This window comes from Octopus bimaculoides, unplaced genomic scaffold, assembly GCF_046866305.1.
Source record: "Octopus bimaculoides isolate indiv1 unplaced genomic scaffold, ASM4686630v1 contig39, whole genome shotgun sequence".
In the NCBI taxonomy this organism is placed as follows: Eukaryota; Metazoa; Mollusca; class Cephalopoda; order Octopoda; family Octopodidae; genus Octopus; species Octopus bimaculoides.
Window position 1 is genome coordinate 523,080 of NW_028315289.1, and position 13,997 is coordinate 537,076.

A 13,997-nucleotide genomic window follows, 5' to 3' on the forward strand; every position below is an offset into this window, starting at 1 on the left:
TAAAATTTACTTCTCTGATGTTTACGGCCATATCACGTTGAAAACACCGGTTCTCGTCCGATCACCGAAGTTAAGCAACATCGAGCCTAGTTAGTACTTAGATGGGTGACCGCTTGGGAACCCTAGGTGCTGTAAGCATTTTTTTTGCTTCTTTTAACATTTTTTTAAAAATTAATTTAAACAAATTGAATTTTGACAATGTAATATGATAAAAGAAAGTGGATTCGATTTACTTTCAATATGAAATACAGAAAGCATACGCAGATTAACCAAAATTCAGCGGGTGGGAACCTCTTGTAAGACTACTACTTATCCATGAAACTTGTTGACAGTGATGATCGTGCAGCTGAAAAGTTTTCCCGTGAAGATATTGAAAATAGCTTTCATGTCATGTTCACTGTTGAACAACCATCAACCTGAGAGAACAGGAACAAATAGTGTAAAGCATTCTCTCCCATAATTCAAACGATTTGCATATTCTGTGACCCTATAAAGGGAGTTAATAGTTGCGTTAGTTTCTAAAAAAATTCATATGCTTGTTCTGGGAACTGGCAGTGAACTATCTCTTTCAACCTCTGGCATTTGATATGTTTGTAGGGACTGGACCACTAAGCACGAACTTTTAGTCATTGTTTGCAACTCGCCTTACCGAGGTGCCAGATGATGCCCGTTGGGATGCTTAACTTTTCCAACCACATGGTTCCGGGTTCAGACCCACTGCGTGGCACCTTGGGCAAGTGTCTTCTACTATAGTCTCGGGACGACCAAAGCCTTATGAGTGGTTTTGGTAGACGGAAACTGAAAGAAGCCCGTCGTATACATGTGTATACATGTGTATATATATATATATATATATATATATATATATATATATGTATGTATGTGCGTGTATATGTTTGTGTCTGTTCCCCAACATCGCATGACAACCGATGGTGGTGTGTATACGTCCCTGTAACTTAGCGGTTCGGCAAAAAGTGGACGATATAATAAGTGCCAGGCTTACAAAGAATAAGTCCTGATGAAAATAAATTGAATCCGCTGTTTTAATGCTTGTTAAAATTTACAGCTTGTGTAAATTAAAAAGAAAAAGAATGCTTACAGCACCTAGGGTTCCCAAGCGGTCACCCATCTAAGTACTAACTAGGCTCGATGTTGCTTAACTTCGGTGATTGGACGAGAACCGGTGCTTTCAACGTGATATGGCCGTAAACATCTATACAGTAAATTTTAATCTATTTATTCTATAAACTTATACTAAATCATTTTCATTTTTTAGAATGTATTTTTCTTTCTTTCACTTTGTATATAACTTGGCAATCCTTCGGTAAAAAGACATTATCTTTCATCTTCACAGTGCCATCTTAGCGATCTTTCTATAAAAAACAAATTATCGTTCACCTTCACAGTGCTGAACAGTTAAACGCTGGCAACAACACTTACTAATCATTCACATCATATACTACTACCTATACATTGCACACTTTAACGACTTATGAACTTTCCCTATTTTCCTTCTCACTCTTACGGTCATTTAAGTTTTTATTTGCTTGGCACCCGTTATACACGTTCATCTTTACCAGAAAACAATTCACATTTTGTGCGCCAGTGCTTTCGAAACAATGTTATTATATGCCGGTGTAATGACGTTATACGACCGTTATATCCATTGGGTCGGATATAAAATAGCACCAATTTATTTACAGATTATACCCAGCATTGATACTGATCGCGCAAATGAGAAATAATGAATATATGTGCGGCCGTATTTTTCGCTTTTAAGTTGCAAAAAAATAAATGTTAAAGCCTCAATTTCTATATAAATTGAAAGAAATCAAATGTTCTGAAAAATAAAATTGCTTTAGTATGATATTATAGAATAAATACATTAAAATTTACTTCTCTGATGTTTACGGCCATATCACGTTGAAAACACCGGTTCTCGTCCGATCACCGAAGTTAAGCAACATCGAGCCTAGTTAGTACTTAGATGGGTGACCGCTTGGGAACCCTAGGTGCTGTAAGCATTTTTTTGGCTTCTTTTAACATTTTTTTAAAAATTAATTTAAACAAATTGAATTTTGATAATGTAATATGATAAAAGAAAGTGGATTCGATTTACTTTCAATATGAAATACAGAAAGCATACGCAGATTAACCAAAATTCAGCGGGTGGGAACCTCTCGTGAGACTACTACTTATCCATGAAACTTGTTGACAGTGATGATCGTGCAGCTGAAAAGTTTTCCCGTGAAGATATTGAAAATAGCTTTCATGTCATGTTCACTGTTGAACAACCATCAACCTGAGAGAACAGGAACAAATAGTGTAAAGCATTCTCTCCCATAATTCAAACGATTTGCATATTCTGTGACTCTATAAAGGGAGATAATAGTTGCGTTAGTTTCTAAAAAAATTCATATGCTTGTTCTGGGAACTGGCAGTGAACTATCTCTTTCAACCTCTGGCATTCGATATGTTTGTAGGGACTGGACCACTAAGCACGAACTTTTAGTCATTGTTTGCAGCTCGCCTTACCGAGGTGCCAGATGATGCCCGTTGGGATGCTTAACTTTTCCAACCACATGGTTCCGGGTTCAGTCCCACTGCGTGGCACCTTGGGCAAGTGTCTTCTACTATAGTCTCGGGACGACCAAAGCCTTATGAGTGGTTTTGGTAGACGGAAACTGAAAGACGCCCGTCGTATACATGTGTATACATGTGTATATATATATATATATATATATATATATATATATATATATATATGTATGTATGTGCGTGTATATGTTTGTGTCTGTTCCCCAACATCGCATGACAACCGATGGTGGTGTGTATACGTCCCTGTAACTTAGCGGTTCGGCAAAAAGTGGACGATATAATAAGTGCCAGGCTTACAAAGAATAAGTCCTGATGAAAATAAATTGAATCCGCTGTTTTAATGCTTGTTAAAATTTACAGCTTGTGTAAATTAAAAAGAAAAAGAATGCTTACAGCACCTAGGGTTCCCAAGCGGTCACCCATCTAAGTACTAACTAGGCTCGATGTTGCTTAACTTCGGTGATCGGACGAGAACCGGTGCTTTCAACGTGATATGGCCGTAAACATCTATACAGTAAATTTTAATCTATTTATTCTATAAACTTATACTAAATCATTTTCATCTTTTAGAATGTATTTTTCTTTCTTTCACTTTGTATATAACTTGGCAATCCTTCGGTAAAAAGACATTATCTTTCATCTTCACAGTGCCATCTTAGCGATCTTTCTATAAAAAACAAATTATCGTTCACCTTCACAGTGCTGAACAGTTAAACGCTGGCAACAACACTTACTAATCATTCACATCATATACTACTACCTATACATTGCACACTTTAACGACTTATGAACTTTCCCTATTTTCCTTCTCACTCTTACGGTCATTTAAGTTTTTATTTGCTTGGCACCCGTTATACACGTTCATCTTTACCAGAAAACAATTCACATTTTGTGCGCCAGTGCTTTCGAAACAATGTTATTATATGCCGGTGTAATGACGTTATACGACCGTTATATCCATTGGGTCGGATATAAAATAGCACCAATTTATTTACAGATTATACCCAGCATTGATACTGATCGCGCAAATGAGAAATAATGAATATATGTGCGGCCGTATTTTTCGCTTTTAAGTTGCAAAAAAATAAATGTTAAAGCCTCAATTTCTATATAAATTGAAAGAAATCAAATGTTCTGAAAAATAAAATTGCTTTAGTATGATATTATAGAATAAATACATTAAAATTTACTTCTCTGATGTTTACGGCCATATCACGTTGAAAACACCGGTTCTCGTCCGATCACCGAAGTTAAGCAACATCGAGCCTAGTTAGTACTTAGATGGGTAACCGCTTGGGAACCCTAGGTGCTGTAAGCATTTTTTTGGCTTCTTTTAACATTTTTTTAAAAATTAATTTAAACAAATTGAATTTTGATAATGTAATATGATAAAAGAAAGTGGATTCGATTTACTTTCAATATGAAATACAGAAAGCATACGCAGATTAACCAAAATTCAGCGGGTGGGAACCTCTTGTGAGACTACTACTTATCCATGAAACTTGTTGACAGTGATGATCGTGCAGCTGAAAAGTTTTCCCGTGAAGATATTGAAAATAGCTTTCATGTCATGTTCACTGTTGAACAACCATCAACCTGAGAGAACAGGAACAAATAGTGTAAAGCATTCTCTCCCATAATTCAAACGATTTGCATATTCTGTGACTCTATAAAGGGAGATAATAGTTGCGTTAGTTTCTAAAAAAATTCATATGCTTGTTCTGGGAACTGGCAGTGAACTATCTCTTTCAACCTCTGGCATTCGATATGTTTGTAGGGACTGGACCACTAAGCACGAACTTTTAGTCATTGTTTGCAGCTCGCCTTACCGAGGTGCCAGATGATGCCCGTTGGGATGCTTAACTTTTCCAACCACATGGTTCCGGGTTCAGTCCGACTGCGTGGCACCTTGGGCAAGTGTCTTCTACTATAGTCTCGGGACGACCAAAGCCTTATGAGTGGTTTTGGTAGACGGAAACTGAAAGACGCCCGTCGTATACATGTGTATACATGTGTATATATATATATATATATATATATATATATGTATGTATGTGCGTGTATATGTTTGTGTCTGTTCCCCAACATCGCATGACAACCGATGGTGGTGTGTATACGTCCCTGTAACTTAGCGGTTCGGCAAAAAGTGGACGATATAATAAGTGCCAGGCTTACAAAGAATAAGTCCTGATGAAAATAAATTGAATCCGCTGTTTTAATGCTTGTTAAAATTTACAGCTTGTGTAAATTAAAAAGAAAAAGAATGCTTACAGCACCTAGGGTTCCCAAGCGGTCACCCATCTAAGTACTAACTAGGCTCGTAAATTTTAATCTATTTATTCTATAAACTTATACTAAATCATTTTCATTTTTTAGAATGTATTTTTCTTTCTTTCACTTTGTATATAACTTGGCAATCCTTCGGTAAAAAGACATTATCTTTCATCTTCACAGTGCCATCTTAGCGATCTTTCTATAAAAAACAAATTATCGTTCACCTTCACACTGCTGAACAGTTAAACGCTGGCAACAACACTTACTAATCATTCACATCATATACTACTACCTATACATTGCACACTTTAACGACTTATTAACTTTCCCTATTTTCCTTCTCACTCTTACGGTCATTTAAGTTTTTATTTGCTTGGCACCCGTTATACACGTTCATCTTTACCAGAAAACAATTCACATTAAGTGCGCCAGTGCTTTCGAAACAATGTTATTATATGCCGGTGTAATGACGTTATACGACCGTTATATCCATTGGGTCGGATATAAAATAGCACCAATTTATTTACAGATTATAACCAGCATTGATACTGATCGCGCAAATGAGAAATAATGAATATATGTGCGGCCGTATTTTTCGCTTTTAAGTTGCAAAAAAATAAATGTTAAAGCCTCAATTTCTATATAAATTGAAAGAAATCAAATGTTCTGAAAAATAAAATTGCTTTAGTATGATATTATAGAATAAATACATTAAAATTTACTTCTCGGATGTTTACGGCCATATCACGTTGAAAACACCGGTTCTCGTCCGATCACCGAAGTTAAGCAACATCGAGCCTAGTTAGTACTTAGATGGGTGACCGCTTGGGAACCCTAGGTGCTGTAAGCATTTTTTTGGCTTCTTTTAACATTTTTTTAAAAATTAATTTAAACAAATTGAATTTTGACAATGTAATATGATAAAAGAAAGTGGATTCGATTTACTTTCAATATGAAATACAGAAAGCATACGCAGATTAACCAAAATTCAGCGGGTGGGGACCTCTTGTAAGACTACTACTTATCCATGAAACTTGTTGACAGTGATGATCGTGCAGCTGAAAAGTTTTCCCGTGAAGATATTGAAAATAGCTTTCATGTCATGTTCACTGTTGAACAACCATCAACCTGAGAGAACAGGAACAAATAGTGTAAAGCATTCTCTCCCATAATTCAAACGATTTGCATATTCTGTGACTCTATAAAGGGAGATAATAGTTGCGTTAGTTTCTTAAAAAATTCATATGCTTGTTCTGGGAACTGGCAGTGAACTATCTCTTTCAACCTCTGGCATTCGATATGTTTGTAGGGACTGGACCACTAAGCACGAACTTTTAGTCATTGTTTGCAACTCGCCTTACCGAGGTGCCAGATGATGCCCGTTGGGATGCTTAACTTTTCCAACCACATGGTTCCGGGTTCAGACCCACTGCGTGGCACCTTGGGCAAGTGTCTTCTACTATAGTCTCGGGACGACCAAAGCCTTATGAGTGGTTTTGGTAGACGGAAACTGAAAGAAGCCCGTCGTATACATGTGTATACATGTGTATATATATATATATATATATATATATATATATATATATATATATATATATGTATGTATGTGCGTGTATATGTTTGTGTCTGTTCCCCAACATCGCATGACAACCGATGGTGGTGTGTATACGTCCCTGTAACTTAGCGGTTCGGCAAAAAGTGGCCGATATAATAAGTGCCAGGCTTACAAAGAATAAGTCCTGATGAAAATAAATTGAATCCGCTGTTTTAATGCTTGTTAAAATTTACAGCTTGTGTAAATTAAAAAGAAGAAGAATGCTTACAGCACCTAGGGTTCCCAAGCGGTCACCCATCTAAGTACTAACTAGGCTCGATGTTGCTTAACTTCGGTGATCGGACGAGAACCGGTGCTTTCAACGTGATATGGCCGTAAACATCTATACAGTAAATTTTAATCTATTTATTCTATAAACTTATACTAAATCATTTTCATTTTTTAGAATGTATTTTTCTTTCTTTCACTTTGTATATAACTTGGCAATCCTTCGGTAAAAAGACATTATCTTTCTTCTTCACAGTGCCATCTTAGCGATCTTTCTATAAAAAACAAATTATCGTTCACCTTCACAGTGCTGAACAGTTAAACGCTGGCAACAACACTTACTAATCATTCACATCATATACTACTACCTATACATTGCACACTTTAACGACTTATTAACTTTCCCTATTTTCCTTCTCACTCTTACGGTCATTTAAGTTTTTATTTGCTTGGCACCCGTTATACACGTTCATCTTTACCAGAAAACAATTCACATTAAGTGCGCCAGTGCTTTCGAAACAATGTTATTATATGCCGGTGTAATGACGTTATACGACCGTTATATCCATTGGGTCGGATATAAAATAGCACCAATTTATTTACAGATTATAACCAGCATTGATACTGATCGCGCAAATGAGAAATAATGAATATATGTGCGGCCGTATTTTTCGCTTTTAAGTTGCAAAAAAATAAATGTTAAAGCCTCAATTTCTATATAAATTGAAAGAAATCAAATGTTCTGAAAAATAAAATTGCTTTAGTATGATATTATAGAATAAATACATTAAAATTTACTTCTCTGATGTTTACGGCCATATCACGTTGAAAACACCGGTTCTCGTCCGATCACCGAAGTTAAGCAACATCGAGCCTAGTTAGTACTTAGATGGGTGACCGCTTGGGAACCCTAGGTGCTGTAAGCATTTTTTTGGCTTCTTTTAACATTTTTTTAAAAATTAATTTAAACAAATTGAATTTTGACAATGTAATATGATAAAAGAAAGTGGATTCGATTTACTTTCAATATGAAATACAGAAAGCATACGCAGATTAACCAAAATTCAGCGGGTGGGGACCTCTTGTAAGACTACTACTTATCCATGAAACTTGTTGACAGTGATGATCGTGCAGCTGAAAAGTTTTCCCGTGAAGATATTGAAAATAGCTTTCATGTCATGTTCACTGTTGAACAACCATCAACCTGAGAGAACAGGAACAAATAGTGTAAAGCATTCTCTCCCATAATTCAAACGATTTGCATATTCTGTGACTCTATAAAGGGAGATAATAGTTGCGTTAGTTTCTAAAAAAATTCATATGCTTGTTCTGGGAACTGGCAGTGAACTATCTCTTTCAACCTCTGGCATTCGATATGTTTGTAGGGACTGGACCACTAAGCACGAACTTTTAGTCATTGTTTGCAACTCGCCTTACCGAGGTGCCAGATGATGCCCGTTGGGATGCTTAACTTTTCCAACCACATGGTTCCGGGTTCAGACCCACTGCGTGGCACCTTGGGCAAGTGTCTTCTACTATAGTCTCGGGACGACCAAAGCCTTATGAGTGGTTTTGGTAGACGGAAACTGAAAGAAGCCCGTCGTATACATGTGTATACATGTGTATATATATATATATATATATATATATATATATATATATGTATGTATGTGCGTGTATATGTTTGTGTCTGTTCCCCAACATCACATGACAACCGATGGTGGTGTGTATACGTCCCTGTAACTTAGCGGTTCGGCAAAAAGTGGACGATATAATAAGTGCCAGGCTTACAAAGAATAAGTCCTGATGAAAATAAATTGAATCCGCTGTTTTAATGCTTGTTAAAATTTACAGCTTGTGTAAATTAAAAAGAAAAAGAATGCTTACAGCACCTAGGGTTCCCAAGCGGTCACCCATCTAAGTACTAACTAGGCTCGATGTTGCTTAACTTCGGTGATTGGACGAGAACCGGTGCTTTCAACGTGATATGGCCGTAAACATCTATACAGTAAATTTTAATCTATTTATTCTATAAACTTATACTAAATCATTTTCATTTTTTAGAATGTATTTTTCTTTCTTTCACTTTGTATATAACTTGGCAATCCTTCGGTAAAAAGACATTATCTTTCATCTTCACAGTGCCATCTTAGCGATCTTTCTATAAAAAACAAATTATCGTTCACCTTCACAGTGCTGAACAGTTAAACGCTGGCAACAACACTTACTAATCATTCACATCATATACTACTACCTATACATTGCACACTTTAACGACTTATGAACTTTCCCTATTTTCCTTCTCACTCTTACGGTCATTTAAGTTTTTATTTGCTTGGCACCCGTTATACACGTTCATCTTTACCAGAAAACAATTCACATTTTGTGCGCCAGTGCTTTCGAAACAATGTTATTATATGCCGGTGTAATGACGTTATACGACCGTTATATCCATTGGGTCGGATATAAAATAGCACCAATTTATTTACAGATTATACCCAGCATTGATACTGATCGCGCAAATGAGAAATAATGAATATATGTGCGGCCGTATTTTTCGCTTTTAAGTTGCAAAAAAATAAATGTTAAAGCCTCAATTTCTATATAAATTGAAAGAAATCAAATGTTCTGAAAAATAAAATTGCTTTAGTATGATATTATAGAATAAATACATTAAAATTTACTTCTCTGATGTTTACGGCCATATCACGTTGAAAACACCGGTTCTCGTCCGATCACCGAAGTTAAGCAACATCGAGCCTAGTTAGTACTTAGATGGGTGACCGCTTGGGAACCCTAGGTGCTGTAAGCATTTTTTTTGCTTCTTTTAACATTTTTTTAAAAATTAATTTAAACAAATTGAATTTTGACAATGTAATATGATAAAAGAAAGTGGATTCGATTTACTTTCAATATGAAATACAGAAAGCATACGCAGATTAACCAAAATTCAGCGGGTGGGAACCTCTTGTAAGACTACTACTTATCCATGAAACTTGTTGACAGTGATGATCGTGCAGCTGAAAAGTTTTCCCGTGAAGATATTGAAAATAGCTTTCATGTCATGTTCACTGTTGAACAACCATCAACCTGAGAGAACAGGAACAAATAGTGTAAAGCATTCTCTCCCATAATTCAAACGATTTGCATATTCTGTGACTCTATAAAGGGAGATAATAGTTGCGTTAGTTTCTTAAAAAATTCATATGCTTGTTCTGGGAACTGGCAGTGAACTATCTCTTTCAACCTCTGGCATTCGATATGTTTGTAGGGACTGGACCACTAAGCACGAACTTTTAGTCATTGTTTGCAACTCGCCTTACCGAGGTGCCAGATGATGCCCGTTGGGATGCTTAACTTTTCCAACCACATGGTTCCGGGTTCAGACCCACTGCGTGGCACCTTGGGCAAGTGTCTTCTACTATAGTCTCGGGACGACCAAAGCCTTATGAGTGGTTTTGGTAGACGGAAACTGAAAGAAGCCCGTCGTATACATGTGTATACATGTGTATATATATATATATATATATATATATATATATATATATATATATGTATGTATGTGCGTGTATATGTTTGTGTCTGTTCCCCAACATCGCATGACAACCGATGGTGGTGTGTATACGTCCCTGTAACTTAGCGGTTCGGCAAAAAGTGGACGATATAATAAGTGCCAGGCTTACAAAGAATAAGTCCTGATGAAAATAAATTGAATCCGCTGTTTTAATGCTTGTTAAAATTTACAGCTTGTGTGAATTAAAAAGAAAAAGAATGCTTACAGCACCTAGGGTTTCCAAGCGGTCACCCATCTAAGTACTAACTAGGCTCGATGTTGCTTAACTTCGGTGATCGGACGAGAACCGGTGCTTTCAACGTGATATGGCCGTAAACATCTATACAGTAAATTTTAATCTATTTATTCTATAAACTTATACTAAATCATTTTCATTTTTTAGAATGTATTTTTCTTTCTTTCACTTTGTATATAACTTGGCAATCCTTCGGTAAAAAGACATTATCTTTCATCTTCACAGTGCCATCTTAGCGATCTTTCTATAAAAAACAAATTATCGTTCACCTTCACAGTGCTGAACAGTTAAACGCTGGCAACAACACTTACTAATCATTCACATCATATACTACTACCTATACATTGCACACTTTAACGACTTATGAACTTTCCCTATTTTCCTTCTCGCTCTTACGGTCATTTAAGTTTTTATTTGCTTGGCACCCGTTATACACGTTCATCTTTACCAGAAAACAATTCACATTTTGTGCGCCAGTGCTTTCGAAACAATGTTATTATATGCCGGTGTAATGACGTTATACGACCGTTATATCCATTGGGTCGGATATAAAATAGCACCAATTTATTTACAGATTATAACCAGCATTGATACTGATCGCGCAAATGAGAAATAATGAATATATGTGCGGCCGTATTTTTCGCTTTTAAGTTGCAAAAAAATAAATGTTAAAGCCTCAATTTCTATATAAATTGAAAGAAATCAAATGTTCTGAAAAATAAAATTGCTTTAGTATGATGTTATAGAATAAATACATTAAAATTTACTTCTCTGATGTTTACGGCCATATCACGTTGAAAACACCGGTTCTCGTCCGATCACCGAAGTTAAGCAACATCGAGCCTAGTTAGTACTTAGATGGGTGACCGCTTGGGAACCCTAGGTGCTGTAAGCATTTTTTTGGCTTCTTTTAACATTTTTTTAAAAATTAATTTAAACAAATTGAATTTTGACAATGTAATATGATAAAAGAAAGTGGATTCGATTTACTTTCAATATGAAATACAGAAAGCATACGCAGATTAACCAAAATTCAGCGGGTGGGGACCTCTTGTAAGACTACTACTTATCCATGAAACTTGTTGACAGTGATGATCGTGCAGCTGAAAAGTTTTCCCGTGAAGATATTGAAAATAGCTTTCATGTCATGTTCACTGTTGAACAACCATCAACCTGAGAGAACAGGAACAAATAGTGTAAAGCATTCTCTCCCATAATTCAAACGATTTGCATATTCTGTGACTCTATAAAGGGAGATAATAGTTGCGTTAGTTTCTAAAAAAATTCATATGCTTGTTCTGGGAACTGGCAGTGAACTATCTCTTTCAACCTCTGGCATTCGATATGTTTGTAGGGACTGGACCACTAAGCACGAACTTTTAGTCATTGTTTGCAACTCACCTTACCGAGGTGCCAGATGATGCCCGTTGGGATGCTTAACTTTTCCAACCACATGGTTCCGGGTTCAGACCCACTGCGTGGCACCTTGGGCAAGTGTCTTCTACTATAGTCTCGGGACGACCAAAGCCTTATGAGTGGTTTTGGTAGACGGAAACTGAAAGAAGCCCGTCGTATACATGTGTATACATGTGTATATATATATATATATATATATATATATATATATATATATATATATATATATATATGTATGTATGTGCGTGTATATGTTTGTGTCTGTTCCCCAACATCGCATGACAACCGATGGTGGTGTGTATACGTCCCTGTAACTTAGCGGTTCGGCAAAAAGTGGACGATATAATAAGTGCCAGGCTTACAAAGAATAAGTCCTGATGAAAATAAATTGAATCCGCTGTTTTAATGCTTGTTAAAATTTACAGCTTGTGTAAATTAAAAAGAAAAAGAATGCTTACAGCACCTAGGGTTCCCAAGCGGTCACCCATCTAAGTACTAACTAGGCTCGATGTTGCTTAACTTCAATGATCGGACGAGAACCGGTGCTTTCAACGTGATATGGCCGTAAACATCTATACAGTAAATTTTAATCTATTTATTCTATAAACTTATACTAAATCATTTTCATTTTTTAGAATGTATTTTTCTTTCTTTCACTTTGTATATAACTTGGCAATCCTTCGGTAAAAAGACATTATCTTTCATCTTCACAGTGCCATCTTAGCGATCTTTCTATAAAAAACAAATTATCGTTCACCTTCACAGTGCTGAACAGTTAAACGCTGGCAACAACACTTACTAATCATTCACATCATATACTACTACCTATACATTGCACACTTTAACGACTTATGAACTTTCCCTATTTTCCTTCTCACTCTTACGGTCATTTAAGTTTTTATTTGCTTGGCACCCGTTATACACGTTCATCTTTACCAGAAAACAATTCACATTAAGTGCGCCAGTGCTTTCGAAACAATGTTATTATATGCCGGTGTAATGACGTTATACGACCGTTATATCCATTGGGTCGGATATAAAATAGCACCAATTTATTTACAGATTATAACCAGCATTGATACTGATCGCGCAAATGAGAAATAATGAATATATGTGCGGCCGTATTTTTCGCTTTTAAGTTGCAAAAAAATAAATGTTAAAGCCTCAATTTCTATATAAATTGAAAGAAATCAAATGTTCTGAAAAATAAAATTGCTTTAGTATGATATTATAGAATAAATACATTAAAATTTACTTCTCTGATGTTTACGGCCATATCACGTTGAAAACACCGGTTCTCGTCCGATCACCGAAGTTAAGCAACATCGAGCCTAGTTAGTACTTAGATGGGTGACCGCTTGGGAACCCTAGGTGCTGTAAGCATTTTTTTTGCTTCTTTTAACATTTTTTTAAAAATTAATTTAAACAAATTGAATTTTGACAATGTAATATGATAAAAGAAAGTGGATTCGATTTACTTTCAATATGAAATACAGAAAGCATACGCAGATTAACCAAAATTCAGCGGGTGGGGACCTCTTGTAAGACTACTACTTATCCATGAAACTTGTTGACAGTGATGATCGTGCAGCTGAAAAGTTTTCCCGTGAAGATATTGAAAATAGCTTTCATGTCATGTTCACTGTTGAACAACCATCAACCTGAGAGAACAGGAACAAATAGTGTAAAGCATTCTCTCCCATAATTCAAACGATTTGCATATTCTGTGACTCTATAAAGGGAGATAATAGTTGCGTTAGTTTCTAAAAAAATTCATATGCTTGTTCTGGGAACTGGCAGTGAACTATCTCTTTCAACCTCTGGCATTCGATATGTTTGTAGGGACTGGACCACTAAGCACGAACTTTTAGTCATTGTTTGCAACTCGCCTTACCGAGGTGCCAGATGATGCCCGTTGGGATGCTTAACTTTTCCAACCACATGGTTCCGGGTTCAGACCCACTGCGTGGCACCTTGGGCAAGTGTCTTCTACTATAGTCTCGGGACGACCAAAGCCTTATGAGTGGTTTTGGTAGACGGAAACTGAAAGAAGCCCGTCGTATACATGTGTATACATG

At 36.2% G+C, this 13,997-nt stretch overlaps 14 non-coding genes across 14 annotated transcripts; 8 read left to right on the forward strand and 6 right to left on the reverse strand.

The window, feature by feature from the left end:
- Positions 1 to 19: 19 nt before the first annotated feature.
- LOC149129901 (5S ribosomal RNA) lies at positions 20 to 138 on the forward strand. The gene has a single exon (XR_016239649.1). It is a non-coding gene; the product is annotated as a 5S ribosomal RNA (ribosomal RNA).
- Positions 139 to 1,092: 954 nt separating this feature from the next.
- LOC149129902 (5S ribosomal RNA) lies at positions 1,093 to 1,211 on the reverse strand. Its single transcript, XR_016239477.1, has one exon. It is a non-coding gene; the product is annotated as a 5S ribosomal RNA (ribosomal RNA).
- A 694-nt stretch (positions 1,212 to 1,905) lies between these two features.
- LOC149129903 (5S ribosomal RNA) lies at positions 1,906 to 2,024 on the forward strand. The gene has a single exon (XR_016239651.1). It is a non-coding gene; the product is annotated as a 5S ribosomal RNA (ribosomal RNA).
- A 960-nt stretch (positions 2,025 to 2,984) lies between these two features.
- LOC149129904 (5S ribosomal RNA) lies at positions 2,985 to 3,103 on the reverse strand. The gene has a single exon (XR_016239915.1). It is a non-coding gene; the product is annotated as a 5S ribosomal RNA (ribosomal RNA).
- Positions 3,104 to 3,797: 694 nt separating this feature from the next.
- LOC149129905 (5S ribosomal RNA) lies at positions 3,798 to 3,916 on the forward strand. The gene has a single exon (XR_016239995.1). It is a non-coding gene; the product is annotated as a 5S ribosomal RNA (ribosomal RNA).
- Positions 3,917 to 5,603: 1,687 nt separating this feature from the next.
- On the forward strand, positions 5,604 to 5,722 carry LOC149129906 (5S ribosomal RNA). Its single transcript, XR_016239652.1, has one exon. It is a non-coding gene; the product is annotated as a 5S ribosomal RNA (ribosomal RNA).
- Positions 5,723 to 6,688: 966 nt separating this feature from the next.
- Positions 6,689 to 6,807, reverse strand: LOC149129907 (5S ribosomal RNA). The gene has a single exon (XR_016239916.1). It is a non-coding gene; the product is annotated as a 5S ribosomal RNA (ribosomal RNA).
- A 694-nt stretch (positions 6,808 to 7,501) lies between these two features.
- LOC149129908 (5S ribosomal RNA) lies at positions 7,502 to 7,620 on the forward strand. Its single transcript, XR_016239653.1, has one exon. It is a non-coding gene; the product is annotated as a 5S ribosomal RNA (ribosomal RNA).
- A 954-nt stretch (positions 7,621 to 8,574) lies between these two features.
- Positions 8,575 to 8,693, reverse strand: LOC149129909 (5S ribosomal RNA). Its single transcript, XR_016239478.1, has one exon. It is a non-coding gene; the product is annotated as a 5S ribosomal RNA (ribosomal RNA).
- Positions 8,694 to 9,387: 694 nt separating this feature from the next.
- LOC149129910 (5S ribosomal RNA) lies at positions 9,388 to 9,506 on the forward strand. The gene has a single exon (XR_016239654.1). It is a non-coding gene; the product is annotated as a 5S ribosomal RNA (ribosomal RNA).
- Positions 9,507 to 10,466: 960 nt separating this feature from the next.
- On the reverse strand, positions 10,467 to 10,585 carry LOC149129911 (5S ribosomal RNA). Its single transcript, XR_016239421.1, has one exon. It is a non-coding gene; the product is annotated as a 5S ribosomal RNA (ribosomal RNA).
- A 694-nt stretch (positions 10,586 to 11,279) lies between these two features.
- LOC149129912 (5S ribosomal RNA) lies at positions 11,280 to 11,398 on the forward strand. Its single transcript, XR_016239655.1, has one exon. It is a non-coding gene; the product is annotated as a 5S ribosomal RNA (ribosomal RNA).
- A 972-nt stretch (positions 11,399 to 12,370) lies between these two features.
- LOC149129913 (5S ribosomal RNA) lies at positions 12,371 to 12,489 on the reverse strand. Its single transcript, XR_016239485.1, has one exon. It is a non-coding gene; the product is annotated as a 5S ribosomal RNA (ribosomal RNA).
- Positions 12,490 to 13,183: 694 nt separating this feature from the next.
- Positions 13,184 to 13,302, forward strand: LOC149129914 (5S ribosomal RNA). The gene has a single exon (XR_016239657.1). It is a non-coding gene; the product is annotated as a 5S ribosomal RNA (ribosomal RNA).
- Positions 13,303 to 13,997: the final 695 nt, after the last annotated feature.